The sequence below is a fragment of the Nerophis lumbriciformis genome, linkage group LG31 (genome assembly GCF_033978685.3).
Source record: "Nerophis lumbriciformis linkage group LG31, RoL_Nlum_v2.1, whole genome shotgun sequence".
NCBI classification, from domain to species: domain Eukaryota; kingdom Metazoa; phylum Chordata; class Actinopteri; order Syngnathiformes; family Syngnathidae; genus Nerophis; species Nerophis lumbriciformis.
Window position 1 is genome coordinate 8732501 of NC_084578.2, and position 24000 is coordinate 8756500.

At 38.3% G+C, this 24000-nt stretch overlaps 1 protein-coding gene across 3 annotated transcripts in view; it reads left to right on the top strand.

Moving 5' to 3' along the window:
* Positions 1–845: 845 nt before the first annotated feature.
* Positions 846–24000, top strand: part of agpat3 (1-acylglycerol-3-phosphate O-acyltransferase 3) — a 47294-nt gene continuing 24139 nt past the window's right edge. The window contains exon 1 of one of the 3 annotated variants that reach the window (XM_061926601.2): positions 846–1057. The gene's annotated coding sequence lies outside the window, so the exon portion shown is untranslated. Of the gene's footprint in view, positions 1058–14920; positions 15331–20335; positions 20371–24000 lie in introns of those variants that run through there. The other 2 variants (XM_061926602.2, XM_061926603.2) reach the window with 2 other exon arrangements.

Here is a 24000-nt window from a genome sequence, read left to right on the forward strand (position 1 = left end):
ACAGGCATTTATATTGTATTAATTTGCATGATATATTTTATTATGTTATACGATACTATATTGCATTATATCATACTACATTATGTTACATTATATTACAATATGTTATAGTATATTGTATTGCATTATATTATATGATATATTTGATTATAGTATATTGAATTAAATTTCATGATGTTATATTATGGTATATTATATTTCATTATACTATATTACAATATATTATATTATATAACACCATATTATACTATATTATATGACATCATTGTATAATATAATATATTGTATTTTATTATCATTATATTTCATTATATTATATAATACCATATTATACTATACTATATAACATCATTGTATACTATATTATAAAATATTGTATTTTATTTTTTTATATTTTGCGAGGAGGCAGGACATAGACAGGCATTTATACTGTATTAATTTGCACTCGCGATTTAAAGTAAACATTGATTGATTGATTGATTGATTATATTTTATGATGTTATACGATACTATATTGCATTATATCATACTACATTATGTTACATTATATTAAAATATGTTATATTGCTTTATATTATATCATATATTTGATTATAGTATATTGAATTACATTTCATGATATTATATTATGGTATATTATATTTCATTATATATAACACCATATTATACTATATTATATGACATCATTGTATACTATATTATAATATATTGTATTTTATTATTATTTCATTATATTATGTAATACCATATAATACTATACTATATAACATCATTCTATACTATTTTATAAATTATTTTATTTTATTTTTTATATATTTAGTTAGGAGGCGGGACTTAGACCGGATGTCATGTAAATATGGCGCTTTCACCAAAGTGCTGTTGTAGCTCGCATGACCTCAAGTCATCTTAGGAGCGTCTCTACAAGGGGACGTAGAGGCTCCGTAAAGAGGTTTATGTGTTTTTTTTAATTTATTTTGTTAACCGCCTCGCCAGGCCTGAAAGCGGCGACAAAGTACCCACAGACCGGCTCGCACTCCCAAGTGTTAACATCGTGCAGGTAAGGAACTGAAGGCTAACCGCAGCTAGCTAGTTAGCTTAGCATTACTAGCTAGTGAGCTTAGCATCAGTAGCCACAAAGCCGTCGTGCTTTTAACGACACGACTCAACCTTCCCTTTCTTCAAACAGTATTTTAATAAATATTTAAATATGACTATGCTAACTAAGTAGGACACTCGCAGTCTGCTGGTGGAATATTACACGTCGCCAGGTGCAGGCTGGGGTCCGCTACTAACCAACCTTTAATATCCTCGTCTCAAGTCAAAAGGTAATGTGCAATATTTATCATTTATGTCATAATAATGTTATTGTTCACTTGCTACTGTGACTCGGCAGGACTGTGGTGAACAGAGACGTCTTTATAGGCACATGTGTCGCAGATAACTGTCACCATATGTCAGCAAGGCGAGCTAGTGCGTCATTATGAGGCATTTACTAACACATCACCGGCTATTATTTCAGAACTCGACCACAAGAACCAGGTGTGCCAAAACGCGTGCAACTAATCATGGTAATATGATGCGGGTTCTGACTTTAGTTAATCACCATTAGGGATGATGTTCGTAAACCGGTTCTCCCGAAGCTTCGATAAGAAGTTAAGTGAATTTCATTTATATAGCGCTTTTTCTCTAGTAACTCAAAGCTAGGGATGATGCTCGAATCCGGTTTTCCCGGTTGTTCGATAAGATAAGAACCGAGTCCTCGGATTTGAATCCCTTTGTGAGAACCGGTACCCGTTATCGAGACCACTATAGTAAAGAAAAAGAGTTTGTTCTTTATTCAAATCTCTGGGAACGAATCTCGTCCAGACAAGAAATGCCCCGTGAGACATCACAAGAAATGACGTCACGTAGCTCAGTCATTTGTCACGGTGGGGTGCAGCGTGCTGCGGTTCGTTCCCGGGACGCAAAACTGACGACTCCGGACGAAAGCGTGCAGGTTGGAGATGTTTTATTTCTCATAAATCATACACATTACAACAGACAGGAACAAAACCAAAGGAAAGCGTGCCGTTCGCACGAGAAGCTAAAGCAAAAACATACTTAGCACAGGAATACTAGAAGCTAAGGTAACTTTAGCACAGGAATCATGAGCTCAAAAACCAGAATGCCAACGTAACTGTTGCAAATGCAAACAATGAAGCCACGAAGAGTGACCGGAAAAGGCAGGCTTAAATAGAGTCTCTGATGAGCAACAGGTGCACGTACAAGGCAGGTGAAAATCATAAGTAACCATGGTGACTAAAACAAACCCCCGAAGTGCACAAAACAACTAAGGAAGTCCAAAACTAACAGAACATAACTAAACAAAACATGATCCGACCACGGATCATGACATCATTAGGCATCACTAGTGCTTTCTTTATTTATTTAGTTTATTTGGAACATGAACACACTTACAGTAAAATACATTACAGTTTCATATCATTTCACTTTACAGGAGTAGGAAGAAGTAAAGCTTATTTAATCCTACCCCTTTCCCACTTCATAGCGTTTACAAATGAATACATCATTTACTGACCTTTTTATAATAAAATATCTGTGAATTAGTATATACAACAGTTTTGTAATATGTCATACGTGCCAACTACTCCGGTTTTCCCGTAATTAGTACGGTTTTCATCAACCTATTCCGGGTTACGGTTGCAGTGATAAAAAATACGGTTTTTCATTAATTAAATTTTTTTATTTTTTTTAAGTTTTATTCACGAAATCGCGTAACAACAATGGCAATCAACACTGCTTCCCGTAACTTCCTATTGAGCCATTCCGAATGCCATGCGCGAGGCTATTTATAGCACCGCTGCCAAGCACGAGGCCATTGTTTCCAAACGAGCGAACGATCATGGAATCAGCCGGAGAAAAATCGCATACGAGTCTTAAACCGAAAAGAAAACTGCAGTCATTCCGTGAAGAATATTCAAAAGCCTATCCGGGAATAATTATCCGTTCCAAAAAGGGTGAAAACTACGCGAATTGCACCTTGTGCAGACAAGATTTTTCGATCGGACACGGAGGAATTAGCGATGTAAAAGACCACGTTGGGACAAAAAAACACAAGTCTAATGCCGTTGCTAGTGATACAAGTGGAAAACTTTCAACGTTTTTCGTCGCCCAAACAGATTCTTTGGATGTGATAAATGCCGAAGTTTTATTTACGGAGGCAATAATTGAGCAAACAAAAAGGTAATGACACCAATGTTATCTATTGGAATTGTTTAGTACTGTTATACTGTTAAAAGTGTTTATACTATTTATGCTTTCAAGTCCAAGTTGAAGAAATCTTGTTAAATGTTGACAGCATAACTACCAAAATACAGAAGTATGTCCTTAATATTTTTGCAGTGCTATTTCTGTTGAAAAGTTAAAATGATTACATTAGAGATGTGATGTGCCACTTTTCAAGTGTCTGATGGCTTAAATTAATTTTCATTAATTTTTCCTATTTTGAATTCTTTTGAAAGGCTTACAAAAAAACTACATTTGAATTGTAATTCCATGCTATTGACAGGACTATTAATTTTAATGAAGTTAGCTTACCATGTTTACAGTATGATAATTGTGATAGAAATGTGAATTTTAGGCACAGAATATTTTTTACAATTGAACAAGGCAGTAGATTATACAAGCTTGGACAGAAAGTTAATGACACCAATTTTTTTTAATGGAATTGTTTAGTACTGTTTTACCATTTGTTTACTGTAAAAAGTGTTTATACTTTCAATTAACAAATTGAAGACTTGTGAAAGGTTGACAGGATAACTGGCATTAACTGTCAAAATAATTGCAAACTATTGAAGTTAGCTTACAGAATAAACATGTCAATCAACCCATATGATTTTTGCTGTAATATTTTTGTTTTGAAAAGTCACTGTGACTGATAGAAAAGTGATGGTTTTAGCAACATTTTAACCTGTCTGAATGCTAATAATCATTTTGCGTCGGGGGGCGAAGCCTGAACCCCCCACCAGGACTTTGTCCTGGACCTACCGGGGCCTGCGGCCCCTGGACCCTGGCTACTAGGTTTTTCTGATTTCAAAAGTTGGCAGGTATGCGTTAGGGATGATGTTCGAAAACCGGATCTCCCGATGCTTCGATAAGAAAAGAACCGATTCCATGGATTCGAATCCCTTTTTAGAAGAATAGAATGGACTTTATTGTCATTATATTAGCATATAACGAGATTAAGTACTCCAACTTAAGGTGCGGTAGTGGGAACAAATATGGGATAAAAATAAATTACACAAGAAGTATTACAGATAAAAATAATAATTGAAATAAATAGACTACTATCCAATAAAAATAATAAGCAATCCTGTACAATATACAAAATACTGTACAATATACAGAACAAGACAAGAGTACCGGAGTGATAACAATCAGTGTCAGATGTATTGCACAATAGGGTATTAGGTAGGGGTGTATCGGTACGTGTATTTGTATTGAACCGTTTCGGTATGGGGGTTTCGGTTCGGTTCGGAGATGTACCGAACGAGTACACATGCTAGCAGCGACCGGGCTAGGACAACATGTAAAAGCCAGAGCTGGAAGACCCTCCTGCCTCGTTAAGATCTCCCGTTTGGGAACACTTTGGCTGCGCGATACAACAATGGAGGACGGAGGTTTGCCGACATTGTTCAGCAGCTGCTTCTGACAACACGTCAAACATGTGTTGCACCTTTCCTGCTTCCGACTCCCAGACCGTAGTCGAGGAGCGCAGGGGAGACACTCCTCCAGGGCCGATGTATTCTCGGGGGCAACACCCCTTCACTCTACCCGGCAGTGGGTCTCCACAGCTCCGGACTCCAGGGTAAATGACGAGTCCGGCGATTAGTTGCAAATCGTGGCTTTATTGAGGTATTGCACACAGCCAATCCAACAAAACACTAGCCACTCCCCACACTCACGCTACCGCTCCCTCACCTCGCTCGCCCACACACTCACCTCACATGCTGTCACATATTAAAGGGCCACACACACACATACGCTACTCTCACAACACATGCTAACCCATTTGAAGCGTCACCACCGCATTCAAGCAGCCTCTCCTCGGCGAGTCAGGCAGGGCTAAAGCAATAACAAATGTTTTTATAGCAACAGATTTAAGTCCATATTGCATTAAAAACTAGATTTTGACCCACTTCTATGGTGGAAGAATAATAAGCTTATAGATCCTCTTACTGCCAAGTTAGCCAGGCTGGGGGGGGGGAAAGAAAAGTTAATCTGAGGCTGAGTTGACTTGAAACTGTTTAATGTTGCACTTTTTATATGTAGAAGAAAAGTTTTGTCATTTTATTTAATCTGAGCAACAACTTGAGGCAGTTTAATGTTGATTAACGTGGACCCCGACTTAAACAAGTTGAAAAACTTATTGGGGTGTTACCATTTAGTGGTCAATTGTACGAAATATGTACTGTGCAATCTACTAATACAAGTCTCAATCAATCAATCAAAAAAAGCACTTTATATGTAGAAAGGTTTTGTTTAGAAACCATTCTGAGCCTTATCTTATTTAGTTTTTATTTAATATATGTTGACTGCATTAGCCCTGGCAATGGACCCTGTGTGTATATGTATGTTATGCTATTGTTTACAAATTTGGTAAATAAATAACCCAAAAAATGTATATTTTGTTGTTTTCTTACTGTACCGAAAATGAACCGAACCGTGACCTCTATACCGAGGTACGTACCGAACCGAAATTTTTGTGTACCGTTACACCCCTACAATATACAAAATACTGTACAATATACAGAACAAGACAAGAGTACCGGAGTGATAACAATCAGTCTCGGATGTATTACACTCGAAGGGTAATATTGCACAGTAGGGTATTAGGGTAGGATATTGTATAGGGGTGAATTATTTATTATAAGTTAGAGTTCAAGATGGTGACAGCTCTGGGAAAGAAGCTGTCTCTGAGCCTGTTTGTCCTGGCTCTGATGCACCTGTAGCGCCTGCCTGATGGTAGCAGGTCGAACAGGTGGAAGTCCTTGGTGATGTTTTTTGCTCTGTTGAGGCAACGGGAGTTGTGTAAATCCTTCAGGGAGGGGAGGGGGCAGCAGATGATTTTTTGTGCAGACTTTATGACCCTTTGAATCGCCTTTTTGTCTGCTTCAGTGCAGCTGGCGTACCACACTGTTATGCAGTACGTCAGCAGGCTCTCGACAGCCGAGCGATAGAAGGTCACCATCAGCTGCTTCTCCAGTCTGTTCTTCCTCAGCAGGAAGTGGAGTCTCCGCTGGGCCTTCCGGAATGACCACAGTTGTATTTGGGGTCCAGGAAAGGTCAGCAGATATGAAGGTGCCGAGGAACGGAGAACCGGTTCCCGTTGTTGAAGCCACTATACCTTATTTTCGCGACCATAGGGCGCACCGTATTAAAAAGCGCCGTGTCACATGGCGCCTTTTAACAGAGGTACCTCAACCTACAAGTATTTTGAGATATGAGCTGTCGCTCGGCTTTTTGTCATGCTTTAAGTGTTGAGCATTAATTTGATTTAGGACCCTCCCCACCACTAGTGAGAGTGAACTTTCACTTTAGCTGCAAAGGGGAATATCCAACAAGCAATGTCAAACCAAGTTCATGGCGGACCGCGGTCGTTCTCAGAGTTAAATGCTGCACTTTGCTTCATAAAACTAGTGTAAATGTGTGTAGTACATTCTGTTGTATTGTTTTGCATACAATATTTTTCTTTTAAAAGTTTGTTTTTCATTTTAAAAGGCATTTTACATATTAAAATGGTGGTTGTTTTGGGTGGGCAAGCATGGATCAATACTGATCATTTCAACAGGCAATGCAGATGAGTGTTTTGAGTTGCATGGAAGTCATTGACTTTGAACGTTGAGGTATCACTGTATGTGTTTTTAAATATTTTTGTTTGTGTAGACATGGCCTTCGAGTTCAAGTTTTACCCATGACCACCAGATACTAGATGTGAAACTGTTCACAAAATTCATGGTTCTGGTCATATCTCGGTCTGTGGTCAAAGTTTTCGTTAAATTGTACTTTTTAACAAATCAGATTACAATAAATCCCAATAATCCACCATTACCGTTTTTTGAAATCAACTATGTAACGTCTCATTACAGACATTTGGTGTTTGCAATCCAGTAGATCTCCCACTATGCACTCGTTTCAGCTCAATATTTGGCAACAACATCATTAATGTTTAAGGTAAAGAATTGTGCTGTTGAGACTCACGGGAAAACTGTAGCAGGTGTTCAGACTCCTACGCGCTGATTAGAAAGCCACCAGAATATCACCTACATGTACTCTATTGTATCGGCCCACCACGGCAAAATAAAAGCCACCACTCCTTTTTAAAAATCCATCCATCCATCCATTTTCTACCGCTTATTCCCTTTTGGGTTCGCGGGGGGCGCTGGAGCCTATCTCAGCTACAATCGGGCGGAAGGCGGGGTACACCCTGGACAAGTCGCCACCTCATCGCAGGGCCAACACAGATAGACAGACAACTTTCACACTCACATTCACACACTAGGGCCAATTTAGTGTTGCCAATCAACTTATCCCCAGGTGCATGTCTTTGGAGGTGGGAGGAAGCCGGAGTACCCGGAGGGAACCCACGCAGTCACGGGGAGAACATGCAAACTCCACACAGAAAGATCCAGAGCCCGGGATTGAACCCAAGACTACTCAGGACCTTCGTATTGTGAGGCAGATGCACTAACCCCTTCTGCCACCGTGCTGCTCTCCTTTTCAAAAATGATTTTTAAATTTTTTTTTAGACGAAAACAAATTAAAGTAATATAATTTATAATATCCATCCAATTTCAATATATTATATTATATAATATTAAGTAATATATAATATAATATATAATTTAGGGGGGGTTCTTATCTTTTTATGGCTAAGTAGAGGAGACACAGACATCAGCATGGATCTACTTTAAATGTATTTTTCAACTCACTTACATAACCAACTTAAGCAATATACGCAACATGTACCCAACTGGGCTACAGCTTACATGTCATTTTCGGTCCTTCAACAATTGCTATTTAAAAAAAATCAAAGTATATATCTTCATATACAGTGTTATGAAAATTACTTTGAATAAGTAATTAATTATAGTTACTCGTTAGTTTCCCAAAAAAAGTAATTAATTACTAACGGAATTACTTTTTAATAAAGGGAAATAATCACTAGGGTAAGTAATTGTTACTTTAAAAAAACAAAACTTACATTTTCTGGCATAAAGATGTTCCGTGAAAGCAAAGTGTGTGAGTGTGTGCCTGTTGCTAGGTGACGTGACGACAGCAAGAGAGACAGACAGAGCAGCATTCGCTCAGCTGTGTTTGTTAGCTTTTACGGAACGGCAGCTCTCTTGAATCTTTTCACCTGATTGTGTTGCCTCTGGTTAATAAAGGGATAATATGTATTTAGATGGCTGTCTTGTCTTCTTGTCCACAAACGGGGTATTGTCGGATTGCAAGCTTGTCACTTCAATCAATGATTTGTTGTTCGTTATTCCCATGGAGTAGTAGTATTGTGTGTTTGCTGTGTGGTGTTTATTTTAGTGTGGTGCTGGTTGTTACTTGCACTAATAAGTTCTTTCCTGCACTGAACTTGCTGTGCTTCTAACGCTGTCATGTTGACATTAAACAACATCTTTAAAGTAGTGTTGCATGTTACATAAAACTTACCGGTAACTGTTGTGATGTACATAAAAGTGATTAATTAAATTGAAGTCACGGCATTAGGAACAACGTTACTTTTAGTGTTGTTATTTATTATTATATAATGGCATTATTCGGAACACTTGTCATATATTACATTTAGCCTATTATTTGCACACTATTCACTAGTGATGCACCGAAAATTTGGCCGCCGAAAAAAGAGTTTCGTCACAGAGACGGCGCTTCGGAAACCAGATGTTAAAACGTTGTAAGCAGTACGCACAGGGTTGTCTGGAGCGGAGGCAGTATGTCTGCGGTGTGGATGTACTTTAATATATAATGTGCAAATATTAGAGGACAGCGGCGGCTTTTAAGGAGAGAAAATGCAGTTGCAGCAGCAGTGCGCTGCCGGTTTGACATCAGTCAGGCCCGCTGAAACTCTCGCTGTTTGTAGCAGACATGTAGCGATAGAAGTAAGGAGTCTCTTAACACGAGTACATTTTGCAATAACACCAGAAAAAGTTGTTTTTAATAAAGGAAAAGTCTTCTGTGGCTTTTTCTGGCTGGATAAAATGCGCTTAACAGCCGGTGAATGTGTTTCTATGTGAACAAACAAACCATCCATCCATCCATTTTCTACCGCTTGACCCTTACCTGGGGGCGGAAAACCCCTTTGTTGGTCATTACAGGTTTAGAGTTGTATTTTTTTACGACAGTTCAAGAGTCATTGAATGAGCACGGAGAAGACAGAAGGGAAAATATGCAATTTAAGTGAGACTGTTTTAGATGTTGTTTATTATTTTTGTAAGGAGCGCCGTAAGTGGCTAAACCATTGGCGGTCCCGTCTTGTCTCCCAGTAACGATTGTCTGCTCTTAGTGGGACTGTGCCGAAAATGTAATTTAAATTCTTATGTGTCTTGTACATGTTAAAGAATGGACAATAATAAAGCATCCTGAATCCTTTGTTTTATTCAAGTGATTGTTGATTGACCAACTCTTCATCATCTTTTCGACATACTTTTGTATACACACAAAAACAATCTTAATCCGGGAGATTCGAAACTTCAGACGGGATGTCTGTACACTCGGGCAATAATATGTGTATGGGAGCACTTTGGCACTATGACTATGCCACAGACACATCCACTATGTTTGTTAAAAAAGTCCACCCACCATGATTCCTTCGCCTCACATTGCGCAGTGAGCATGTGTATAATCGGAACTACACGCACATTCCAAACTGGGTGGTATAAATAAGAAAAACGCGCGCTCTGTAACGTGTAAGGGCATCGAACGCTTTTTTTCATTCCTACAAAATACTGCATACAATATTACAGTATGTGTTTTGTGGTCTCAAAGTCCTGAAGGACTGAGACTATCTTGATGATCTGATAAGGTGTTAAAATGGTACGTTACAACATACATAGATTTGCCGCAGGACTTTACACCATACTTAGGGTATACCCTAACATTTATCTTATACACACGTGTCATCACTGATTCACGTCTTGCTATGGTTGAATTGAAAATCCTAATACGTATAGATTAATATACTGTATGTGAAGTATGCATGGCACATTTGTAGCAATTAATTAGTTGATTTTTCCGCTATGGTCTTCATTCAGAAGACCTCAAGTTAGTTTGCTGTATCTAAGGGTGGACTGGGACAAAACTTTGGTCCAGACTGGCCCACTACAATCGCAGATGTACATCTAAAAACACAACCCCTTGACAACACCACTATACTGAATACAATCCATTTATACCCTGACGATTTTGAAATGCAGACCTACTGGAGGAGGAGAGGACAAGCTAAACTCGCCATTGCGCAAAGCTAGCTTAAATGTAAAGTAGTGAAACAAAAATAGAATACATTTATTGTACACTTGACCAAAAGTCCAAATGGAACTGCGTTACAACAGAGAGTAATCCGCTCAGAAAAGGAAATTGGTCAGTAGAGCCATTAACATCCAAACAGATTTACAGCGCTATCAGCCATAGATATGAATGGGCAGATAGTAGATATGAAGCAACACACCTCTTTTAGCTGGAACTTTACAACGAGCCGGGGCAAAATGTCTATGCATTCTGTGGTTTCAGAAGGCATGTATTAGCAAGTAAGGTCTGTGTGAGCTAGGGATGTCCCGATCCGATATTTGGATCGGATCGGTCGCCGATATTTGCCAAAAAATGCGTATCGGCAAGGCATGGGAAAATGCCGATCCAGTTTAAAAAAAAACTCCGGTCCGTGTTTTCCAACGCACCGATTTAAATAATACATTCCACTTTTCTGCTGCTCCGTAATTTCCGTTCCACATTTTCCAGCACACCTTCAACACATCCACAGGTCTGTGGAATCTCACGCAGTTGCTTTTAGCTGCTGGCATTACACGACAGGCTCTTCTCACTCTTTCCTGTGTCTCCCTCTCACAGACAGCAGCGCACCTTCTTACACACGTCACATACTATTACGTCACATACTGTCACGTCATACGTCACATACGTATACGTCCTGCCCGAGCAGAGAGGTAGCAGCATGGCTAACGTTAGCTGTGATGCTAGCGCAGCCGCTAAGGTGCGCGCCTGCTCAAACGTCCTCTGCGCACGGCAAATCTAAGCCACGCACAAAATCAAATAAAAAAATAAGCGCATAACAATTTTCGACACACGGACACGACAGAGAAAACCGTTTTCGTCATCATTGTTCAAATATTGTAATGTCTGTCGAGACGCTTATCTCTGTTCGGTGCCACACGCCCACACCATCAAAATGCTGAGGCAAAAATTTCTATATCAACACCGTCTGAAAAAATTAGTGATCTATTTAGTTGTGATTTCCTTCTCTGCATGAAAGTTTAAAAGTAGCATATATTAATGCAGTATGAAGAAGAATGTTTTAATGTAGACATGCAAGCCTTGAAAGAAAATTTTGAAAATCAAGACTACATTTCCTGCAAATGGGTGCATTTCTACCCTATATTTTAACTTTAGATTTATTCTCATATCAAACTCTTTTGGCTGTCTTTTTGACACTTACATCCTTCGCCCCCCCTCCACACCCCGGATTATAAATAATGTAAATAATTCAATGTGATTATCTTGTGTGATGACTGTATTATGATGATAGTATATATCTGATAGTATATATGTATCATGAATCAATTTAAGTGGACCCCGACTTAAACAATTTGAAAAACTTATTGGGGTGTTACCATTTCGTGGTCAATTGTACGGAATATGTACTTCACTGTGCAACCTACTAATAAAAGTCTCAATCAATCAATCAAAACACATAGAATCATCATACTGCTGTGATTATATGCATCAAGTGTTCATTCAAGGCTAAGGCAAAATATCGAGATATATATCGTGTATCGCAATATGGCCTTAAAATATCGCAATATTAAAAAAAGGCCATATCGCCCAGCCCTAGGTCAATGATGCCATTTCTGTTTGTCATGTATAATTTTGTCTATTTTGTGTTTATCCTTGAATAAACCGGTCAGTTTCTTGTTACCAACCATTGTGTATTATTCAAACTCCCCTAATTCAGCTGGATAGTTGTTATCAAGAGTACTAAAACCCTTTTCAACATGATTCTGACAACTAAGTAGGCTAAATAACTTTAAACTTTAATACATGCTCGGATAGGCCAGTATCGGTCAGTATCGGTATCGGTCAGTATCGGTATCGGATCGGAAGTGCAAAAACAATATCGGTATCGGATCGGAAGTGCAAAAACCTGGATCGGGACATCCCTAGTGTGAGCTCAGGGTGGTTGTTATCAAAGTCACTCTGCTTGTTTGTTGTGCCGTCTCTGTAGCATATTTTCTTCAAACATCTTTTATGTAATGCAAAGTCTTTATCCAGAGTTGTACCAATAAAACTTAACTCCATCAGACGACTCTGCTATTATAGCGCCTTTGTTTATTTCTTTTTCTTTTTCTGTGTTTCTTCTACTGTAACTTCCAAACAAATTTGTAAGACAAACATGTAAGTGACTCGACTTGTGAAGGAAGACCGATGAAATAAATTTATAGCTGTGAAAAATAACAGTACATGGCCAGATTGCAAAGTTAGTCATTGGGATATTATGGTATAAAGATACAAACATTGCACGGGACAAAAGGGTCACCTGGGAGTGGTGAAGATGAAGCGGCGCTGCCAAGATACAGTGTGGTGGCCTGGCATCGAAGGAGCTGGTGTATAACAGCGCCTGTTGCCCTCTGAGCGGGAAATCGGGTCACAGCAACTCCATGGCCTGCAGAACCATGGTAGCACATACAGGGAGACCCCTGTGGCAAACATAACGGCACACTCGGACATGCCTAGTTCTTGCTGATCGTGCATGACTTGCGCTCCAAGTGGCCAGTGGTGTTAAAAGACTAAAAAGGCTAAACAAAACACAGAAAAAATTAATCAAGGCCTGTCTGTAGGATGGGCAAATATTCAGCAGTGTGCTAAACTACAGTAAACCCTTTTTGGTCATCCGGGCATCCAAGCACACTACTACGAGAAAGTTGCCGGTGATGCTCAGGATTGGACAAGAACTAAGGCAACCGCTGGATTCATTGAGGGCTTGGCTCATCGCTGTGCAAAGGGAATCGGCACCACATGCAACCAGAGCTTGTGTACGGGGCTCATAAGTCACACAAAGTTTGTCGGTGGGGTTCAGACATCCTAATGGGGAGGGAAATTGAATTATAATGAACATTTCTTTATATTGTTGATTAAAATGTAAACATGCCAGAGTGTAATTTAGGCCCTAACCACGCAAGCAGACAGGTTGAAATCATTTCAAGTATGTTTTTCTTCGGTGGTACTTCAGTGGTGCGTTTTTTTCCTGTTTACTAGAGAAAACGGGATCTCAACAGAAGCAGTATGTATGCGCAAATGCCGTCAGAGCATAACAAAAATCGCGACAGCTAATCAAAGTATTTTTCAACCCCGCCACCGCAGTGTTTCTTTATTTCAATACAGCTTGTCTCCTAAACCAGTGGTCCCCAACCTTTTTGTAACTTTGGATCGGTCAACGCTTAAAAATTTGTCCCACGGACCGGGGGGCGGGGGGGTGGTCTTTATTTATTTATTGTCATAAAAAAATACAATCATGTGTGCTTACGTACTGTATCCCTGCAGACTGTATTGATATATAATGTAGGAACCAGAAATATTAATAACAGAAAGAAACAACCCTTTTGTGCGACTGAGTGAATGAGTGTAAATGGGGGTCGGAGGTTTTTTGGGTTGGTACACTAATTGTAAGTGTATCTTGTGTTTTTTATGTTGATTTAATAAATTAAAAAAAAAAGTGTATTACTTGTGCGGCCCCGGTACCCGGTGGTTGGGGACCACTGCCCTAAACGTTAAAACCCCATCAACACTAATGATCACAGCATCAAGCAGTGTTAAACATGGGATTACATGCTATGAATTTGGATTATTTCATCATTGCAGTGACATGCGCGGTCACTGTTTAGTTGTAATGGTAGCAGCTAAACCTAACGTGTTGGATTACTGTGTACAGTGGGATCGCGTTTGCGCTGAGCAGATAAGCAGATGTTTGAAACATCACTTGTCTGTTTTTATTTATTTATTCGATAGTTACTGTGATTTTAAACAGGGTTGTTCACAATGTATTGTTTGTCATGGTATAAAAAAGGTTCTTCCCCGGGATGCATGAATACTGAGTTTACTGCATCCTTTCACATTTTAATGCATCAGGGACAGAGGATGCGTACTAACTGTATCAACAACACTGATTTAACTACCATATATACAGTACCGTTCAGTAGTCTTAGTCCACTCTGTTGAATTTTGACAGAGCAAAACAGAAAATTGTTGTACCGATACTGCAATTATGATTATGCTACCAAAAAAGTTGATTCCTACAAAAGTTTGTAGGAGAAAGGCACATACATAAAGCAAGAACCCAATATAGTTTGGTGACAATCTGGATAAATTGATTGGATTTTGACTGGGGATGGTGCTTGTTTTTAATAGAAAATACCGGCCAATAGCAAGGATGGGATGACATTGTCCTCAATGGGATTGGTCCTCTCCACTCTGTTGAAAGAGAGCCCTGCCTTCTTCTTTCTTCATGGTAATGAGATGCGACATATCCAGGATGGCTGTACCTTGCTAATCGTCACTAATCTAATCCAGTGGATTAGAGAATGAGAATACAGTCAGACAGCTCTTACAGGACATGTGTGCCACCCTCCTTCCGTACATCCATTAGTTGAATCTGCTGACAGTCTGCAGTGACCACCAGATATTTGGCTTTTCTGCTCGCTCTCGTTGGAATTTCATCTTTTTGGCTTTATCTTAAGGCCATTTTTTTCAATTTGGGGTTCTTTAGTTGCCAGTAAACTCTGAGAAGTCAGTTCCACCAATAGAAGGTGTTCTTGCTGTCATCATCATAATCGCTTTCCTTCTATGGGATTAGGATGGCTATGGAGCAGGGCAGCCTGTGACTGACTACCTGCTGCTCACAGTTGGCATTTTGTTTGGTTTTTGGCACTCGTTTGGTGGATCAGCCACAGCCAAAATGCTGAACCAAAGTGCTGTGGTGATCTTCACTGGGATCTGTGGGGCGTTGGTACTCATGGCAATGGCCTACTATGTCTACTGGTAAGTTCCATTTGTTTAGAAAAAGAATGTATCAGCTTACATTAAATACAACACTTAAGTGGCGCATCTTGAAATAAGTGGACACAATAATAAGGAAGAACATACACAGAGAACGGGACAAAAAATGTCTAGATCACTTCAACAAGGGCCTTTACATTTAATCAGGTTTTGATTTAAATTTTGGCTTCTCACGATAATAAATGTAATATGATGGAAGAAACACAGTTAATGGGCCGTGCAACATGCATGCAAATTCCTGATCTTAAAACAGTAACAACCTTAACACCGATGAGTGAGTGTATGAGTGGGGGAAAAAAGTCCTTGTATACTAGAAGTTTGGGATCGCAACAGGGTTGCTACTTTTTATTTAACACAGCGCTAGTATGCCTAATCAATAATCACTAAACTCAATATTAAAACTAAAGCCATATGATATCCGCGGACGCAGTCACAGAATTGGCCAATAAAACAAAATCTACTATTAAACCCAGAATATCACGGAAATTGACATAAATGTGAGTGAAATGCTGTCATTGTAAGGAAAATAAACATTTGTTTGGGACAATAATGTATCCGCTCATTCCCTAAACACTCAACCGCCCCGTCCTAAACTAAACAATGTCGATACGGCCAATTGAAACACAGACTAAACTACAAAGCTAAAACACATCTCATCTGCTTGTGTTGTTGTGAACGACATCACCGATATAAATATCAATATATCAATGTACAAACAGGACAGCAGTCGCAACTTGAGAGCCTCTTTTTTTTTTTTTTTTCAAAAGCCTCAAGTCTCTTTACTTGTCAAGTTCAGAACAACTGCTCACTTCCCCCCTTCACAATAACAGCGCTGTGCGCAACATCCGGTCTGACTGCGCAACATAAAGGTTTCAAAAAAAGTACTTAGTGATATATTATGCTTTAATATTGGTCAAAATTGTCCAAAGATGTATTGAGCCAATAAATGTGAGGATATTTGTATTTTATTGAATTTCATTTATGACACATAAAGCACATACTTTATAGTGGTAAACAAAGGTGAAAAACAGAATTTTAAAAAATCTCTACGGAAAAAGGGAATTTTATTGTTTTATTATATTACCATTATTTTTATTTATTGTTGTTACTATCATTATTATTTTACTTGTTCTTTATTCATTCCTAATAATCAAGCGTTGTTTTTTAAAATGATATTCAAAGTTGCGTTTTGGTGGTACAATAAACACTCATGTTTTCAAATTAACGAATAATCGTGTTATTAATTGTGATTTAAATATCCAACAAAAATAATTGTGACAATTATTTTTGCCTTAATTGTCCAGCCCTACTTTACATGAATAGTGACAAACAGCTGTCCTGCCCTAAGCCGCTTTAACCTGGTCACTAACGCTAATCTTTCTTTCCAAGTTTAGTTGGGTCACAAGTCTGGTCTGTATTAATCAAGGGAGGTCCTCTTGTCATGTTATTACCTGACCATATGTAAATATTGAACAAAAAAACTGGATTCAACCATGTTAAAATAGTAGATTTTAAAGTGAGTCTTGACCGAGAGCAAGTCAAATATTTATTTTATTTACATGTTAAAATTTAGTTTTTTGCAAACCCCACTCCCTGTACAATATACATCGTCAGATCGTTTGTGTAAGAAAGATGGCAGCTATAGTGTAGCAATTAAACTAGTGTCTCATCTTAGCTAAAATTGCACTTTAGATGCCAGCATTAAGAAAGTCTGTTTAGTAAACTAAAATGGAAGAATGCTGACGTGTAAAAATTCTAGATAAAGGAAGGTAGGGCTAAACTAACGTGATTTGGACCAAATGTCATGGACATTTGTTATCTATGTTCAACCTTGCATTTCTCTTTATAATGCCTTTTATTGTGGTACGAATGGAGTTGGTTATATTCTCTGAAACAGCTCACGTACATTTCCAAAATTGCCAATCAAATGATGACTACATCAGTGTATATTCCAGGGTTAAACTGTCATCATCATATAAACTTTGATGTTGCTGAACTGAGGCACACAGACATCTCAGGTAACATTATTTGTGACAGAGGGCCTTGTTCTAAAATAAGTGCTGCAATAAAGCCAAAGAAAAAGCAAAACACTGTCTAATGAAACATTGTTTCCCAAAAGAAATGAGCTGGTTTGTTAAAATGTTGAGGTTTGAGGTCTACTAAATCTGTGATAAATAGCCCTCTTTTCAGTAAGTTTTGTGAATTCCTGCCTAGCTTGTGTCTTAAGGCTCAGTTTGTGCTGTGTGTACAAAGTGTAAAGATGAAGTCAGGAAGAAAGAGTGTCAAGAGTGAAACGAGTACAAAGGTCTAGTTTGCAAGTGTGGCAATCTCTCTGAGCCGTGAAATACTGTGTGTTTCCATCACAACCCTGAAACTTCAGTATGGGGCTTGAAAGTGTGACATAGTAAACACAATGCATTGTGGGTCTTGCGGCCCTCAGAATAGCTTTTTTACACAGCTAAATGCAGGACTTGGTGCTAAAGATTTTTTATTTTCTTAAACGAGTTCATAGGGCGAACGTGCGCCATCATCAACTGCCACAATCGTTGTCATGATTGTGAGTTTTTCTCATTTCCAGCATGAAAGCAAAACCAAGGAACCCGGGTTAGTGTGCTAAGAAAAAGACGAATTGGTTGGATAGCAATCAAATGCAATCGCCTGGTACATGTTGTTCATGGCGTTTTCAGACTGGTACGTTTGACTCGAAGCATTTTTAGGGACCGCAATGTCCCTTTGGGACAGAGGACCCTATTGTATTTTGTGTGTTTTATTATTATTCCGCCGCCTCTTTGAGCTGTAATTTGACCCCCTTAACATGCTTCAAAACTCACCATATTTGACACACACATCAGGACTGGTGAAATTTGCCATCGGATCAAAAAACCAAACTCCAAAACTCAAAATTGCGCTCGAGCGCCCCCTAGGAAAAAACACTGACAAAACTGCTTGTAACTTCCGGTATGAATGTCGTAGAGACATGAAACTAAAACCTTCAGCAAAAATCAACAGGAAGTTGGCAATTCCCCCTTCAAAACAACATTTTAGTAAAAACAGTCACTTTTGCCTCTTTGAGGTGTAATTTGACCCCCTCAACATGCTTCAAAACTCACCAAACTGGAAACACACAATAGGAGTGGCAAAAATTGCGATTTGATAAAAAACCCAACCCCAAAACTCTAAATTGCGCTCTAGCGCCCCCTAGGAAGAAAACACAGACAAAACTGCCTGTAACTTCCAGTAGGAATGTCTTAGAGACATGAAACAAAACCCTCTATGTAGGTCTCACTTAGACCTACATTTCATAAATTGACAACCCCCAGCAAAAATCAACAGGAAGTTTGCAATTCCCCCTTCAAAACAAAGGTTTTGTAAAAACCGGTCACCTTTTTTCAAACATTATCTCCTCTGAGCGCGTTTGTCGTGTCGGCTTCAAGCTAGCACAGGAGAGAGATAGAACCCTTCTGATTAAAAGTTGACCAAAGAGTTTTAATTACTGCTCCGGTTTGGATTGTATAGGCCGTCAAAGTCGGTCCCGTCCATCGCTGCCTGCAGCTTTAATTTTATTCTGTTTCACACATAGCATTTAGTAGGCTATTAGCGTTAGCCAAGATGAATGAAGGACTGCGCCTTAACAGACCCTGCATTCTGAAATTCTCTACGGGTATAAAAACTGACTTTGTTGACAAGGTATAGACAAGTTTAGCTTCGACAATGACAGCAGCTCACTTAAATCTCTTGTCCATTGGACGTGCTTATGAATCAATTCCACCAATTTTAATTATTTTTCGAGGTAGCGGGCCTTTGGAATAGTGTACAGTTCTTCTCAGTACGGTCCCTTGATTATTTTATTTTGTACGGTCCGTTTTTATCGGCTACAGTACAGCCATGTAAACAAAAGCCTTGGCCAGCAAAAATGGCCACCTTGGCCCCGCAATGCATTGTGAAATCAGGTGCCCTTTCGAGCCCCATTGTGTCAAATAAATTGTTTGTTTGATTGGCAAGCTCATAAAAATGATGACAGAAAGGATGAAGTTTGGTCAATTATGCTAATTCTCACCCAATGTCGATATTATATACAGTGCATAACATATGCAGTAGTATATTTACAATAAAAGTTTAGTATTTCACCAGTATTTTGTAGTATGGACATTCCACCTGCCATTGTTTTTGTATAGCTGTTAAACGTATGCAATCATTTTGTCACTTCATAAATGGTAAGTTTTGCATAGGCACTTTGTAAACTACTTTTAGTACTGTTTGTAATTCACGTATTGTATCTCAGACACTTTATACATTATAAGACTTTTTGCACAAGCACTTTGAGAATTATACATTGTATTATGCTGGCTGTTACATTGTCTCTTTTTAAACAAGTAGTTGTGAGATAAGATATACGGTATAATGGTGTAAGGGCTTACAGATGTATTTAATTGTTTCTGTAAAGTGTCTTATGTGAGTATATGTTGTTGTATAAGCTGTCATTTTATTGTTTTGTTATGTCGTAGTATCAGTAAGGTTTTGTACCATGTTTATACAGTGTTGAATGTCGGGTGGTGTCAAATAAGTGTGTTTTAATGACCACAGATGGAAATGAGCTGATACTTAAATCAGGTGCACCTCGTGAATAATGCATGGTGCACACTATCGACATTTGCTATTTGAAACTGGATTACATGATTATTATTAGTTTGTCTTTGTGTTCACTGATAAGAATGTATTGTGATGTGTACATTTCCAAAAAGGCTCTGGCACAGTTGTACTTTTACGACTAAATTATTTCTGGTTTACGTTCTCAAACTGCAAATAATTTAATAGGAGCCATAAATGACATAGTGATATGACAGGGAGACTTAACTGTTCTTATTTTGGACAAAGGTCATTATGCGCTTGGCAACTGTGGATGTTTGGACTTGATTACGTCAGTGTGCTCACGTGACATTGTTTAGTCATTCTGGTGCATTTGAACTCCAAAAACCTTGAAACATTCTATGTGCACTGGCCAAAGAGACTGAGCTGAGGGAGGTATTGTAGACATTGCATGTTTTCTTTTCAAACCAGTTTGCTTGATCTGTGCATGGATTGTTTTATTTCTTTACTTGGAATATTGTAGTTTGTTGTTGCCAGTAAATGTCAGCCTGTGGATCTACTGTTGCTGTTAATTCATGGTTGTTAATGGGTTTTTCCTTTGGCAGACTGCCATTATTATTTGGCTATATGTTACACTTCAGGTTACAGTTATATTGTCTTAAAATGATTTAATTTCTGTTTATTATTTGATAATGATCTACCTGTGAATAAATTATAAATTTGTGTACATTAAATACATATTAAAATACAAAACCAATGTAAAGATTCTCCAGACTAAGTAAGCTCAGTTTAAATGGTCTGTAAAACAAACAGTTGTTGAGGGTGATGGTTCATCTTGGTTTCACAAAAAAGACACTAAACAACTGCTTGAGTTGTTGTGCACATTTCCCCCAAAATGTTGAGAAGTTTTGGAATTGCATGACTTTGAGGTGTTCAAAATTGCAGATTCTACTATCGTTTAATTATTGCAAATCTAGAAAAAAAAAATGTGTGTGTAGTCTGTGGATCTCAATTTCACAAGTAATATGATGTTAGTCCCACTCTAAATTTACTTGGGATTTGCAGTAATTTGAATATTTTTTAAAGGGAACTGAAATTTTGCCTATCATTCACAATCCTTATGTGAGACAAGAACACGTCTTTCTCTTTTTAGTGTATTCTAAATAGCAAAATAATAAGGCTAGCAATAGGTGGCTAACGTAAGTCATCGCTTCTGCCTATAAAGCGCTGTAAAAACATTGAAAAACCGCCAACAATGCTTTACATTTACATGCCGTGACCTGCATGCTTTTGACTGCTTTTGTTAGATGTATGTGGGCTCGTACTAGAACTATAGGTTTGCACAGAAATGATGCTAGAAAATGCTCCAGACTTCGCAAGCCCAGTACAATCTGAAAATATATCATCTTTACAGCAGTACCTCAGTTTTTGTTAGTAAAAGATCAAATAATACGAAAACCGAAGTAACTCTTCGCATAATAAATTTGTAATTCTTTCTTTAGGCACTTGATTGGGCAGAATGATGCACAGGCAAACAGACAAGTTTTGTATACACAATGTTATGTTGTACGGAAACACTGATGGCATGCAGAATTTTGGTGACTGAGGTACCACTGTACACTTTTGCAAATCGTGGCTTTATTGAGGTCTTGCACACAGCCAATCCAACAAAACACTAGCCACTCCCCGCACTCATGCTACAGCTCCCTCACCTCGCTCGCCCACACACTCACCTCACATGCTGTCACATATTAAAAGGGCCACACACACACATTCGCTACTCTCATAACACATGCTAACCCATTTGAAGCGTCACCACCGCATTCAAGCAGCCTCTCCTCGGCGAGTCAGGCAGGGCTAAAGCAATAACATGTTTTTATAGCAGCAGATATAAGTCCATATTGCATTCAAAACTAGATTTTGACCCACTTCTATGGTGGAAGAACAATGAGCCCATATATCCTCTTACTGCCAAGTTAGCCAGGCTGGTGGGGGGAAAGAAAAGTTAATGTGAGGCTGAGTTGACTTGAAACTGTTTAATGTTGAACTTTTTATATGTAGAAGAAAAGTTTTGTCATTTTATTTAATCTGAGCAACAACTTGAGGCAGTTTAATGTTGATTAACGTGGACCCCGACTTAAACAAGTTGAAAAACTTATTGGGGTGTTACCATTTAGTGGTCAATTGTACGGAATATGTACTGTACTGTGCAATCTACTAATAAAAGTCTCAATCAATGAATCAAAAAAAGCACTTTATATGTGGAAAGGTTTTGTTAAGAAACCATTCTGAGGCTTATCTTATTTAGTTTGTAATTTATATATGTTGACCACATTTTAACCCTGGCAATGGACCCTGTGTGTATATGTATGTTATGCCATTGTTTACAAATTTGGTAAATAAATAACCAAAAAATTAGTTTTGTTGTTTTCTTACTGTTCCAAAAATGAACCGAACCGTGACCTCTAAACAGAGGTACGTACCGAACCGAAATTTTTGTGTACCGTTACACCCCTAATATATATATAAATTTATCATTTATTAATATATATATTATATATATATATATATATATATATGGTAGTACACCATACAAACACATTTTTAAGATCTAATTCTCTATTATGAGGGATGTGCTTTTTGTTTTTTACAAGTTATATGACTACTTGTCCAAAAGTCGAGTGAAAAGCACAGAAAATATTATAAATAGACCACCAGTATTTAATTAATAACTGATGCATCCTTGGGTGTGCTTTTACTTGAAAGCATGTAAACTTTAAGCCAGAGGTGTAATAAAGTGTAACAAAATAGGGTAGTGTGAAAATGTAGACCTAGAGAAACTATTGTTTGCCGGTTTAGTGCCAGGAAGTTACGGCTGTGTAGCATTCAATTTGGTCTGTTATTTTTATATAAGTATGGAAAGAAATTTATGTTACGCAGTCATTATTATTCAAATATTATTAGACCAAATTACTATTATTGCGCAGTTATTTTATTTATACAGCCCCACACTTTAGTTCCTACCTGTTTTGTTTTTTTCCGTACACCCGATTAGGGAACGGACGAGGGTTGAAAAGAAAAGAGGTTAGCATGGCTAAATCCAAAAAACTGCCATACTGTCGAGGTGACTTTCCCTGTTTGATCCGCAATTTCTTCGCTCTCTGCAGCACTCCATTTTACTTTTTCTTCCCACTCCTTGCAGAGAATCAACAGTGAGACAATGAGATGGTGCAACCAAACTGTATACCGTATTTTTCGGAATATAAGTTGCACCGGCCGAAAATGCATAATAAAGAAGGAAAAAAACATATAAGTCGCACTGGAGTATAAGTCGCATTTCTTGGGGAAATTGATTTGATAAAAGCCAACACCAAGAATAGACATTTGAAAGGCAATTTAAAATAAATAAAGAATAGTGAACAACAGGCTGAATAAGTGTACGTTATATGAGGCATAAATAACCAACTGAGAACGTGCCTGGTATGTTAACGTAACATATTATGGTAAGAGTCATTCAAATAACTATAACATATAGAACATGCTATACGTTTACCAAACAATCTGTCACTCCTAATCGCTAAATCCCATGAAATCTTATACGTCTAGTCTCTTACGTGAATGAGCTAAATAATATTATTTGATATTTTACGGTAATGTGTTAATAATTTCACACATAAGTCGCTCCAGAGTATAAGTCGCACCCCCGGCCAAACGATGAAAAAAAACTGCGACTTATAGTCCGAAAAATAGGGTAGTCGGTACTGTTACCTGGTTGGCTGTTAGCGAGTCACTACCATTGCTGGGTGATCACTTCTTGTTTTGCAAGGTTACCAGAGTGCCTTTGTTCATCTAACCAACATATACATATATATGTATTAGGGATGTCCCGATCCGATATTTGGATCGGATCGGCCGCCGATATTTGCAAAAAAATGCGTATCGGCAAGGCATGGGAAAATGCCAATCCAGATCAAAAAAACTCCGGTCCGTGTTTTCCAACGCACCTATTTGAATAATACATTCCACTTTTCTGCTGCTCCCTAATTTCCGTTCCGCATTTTCCGG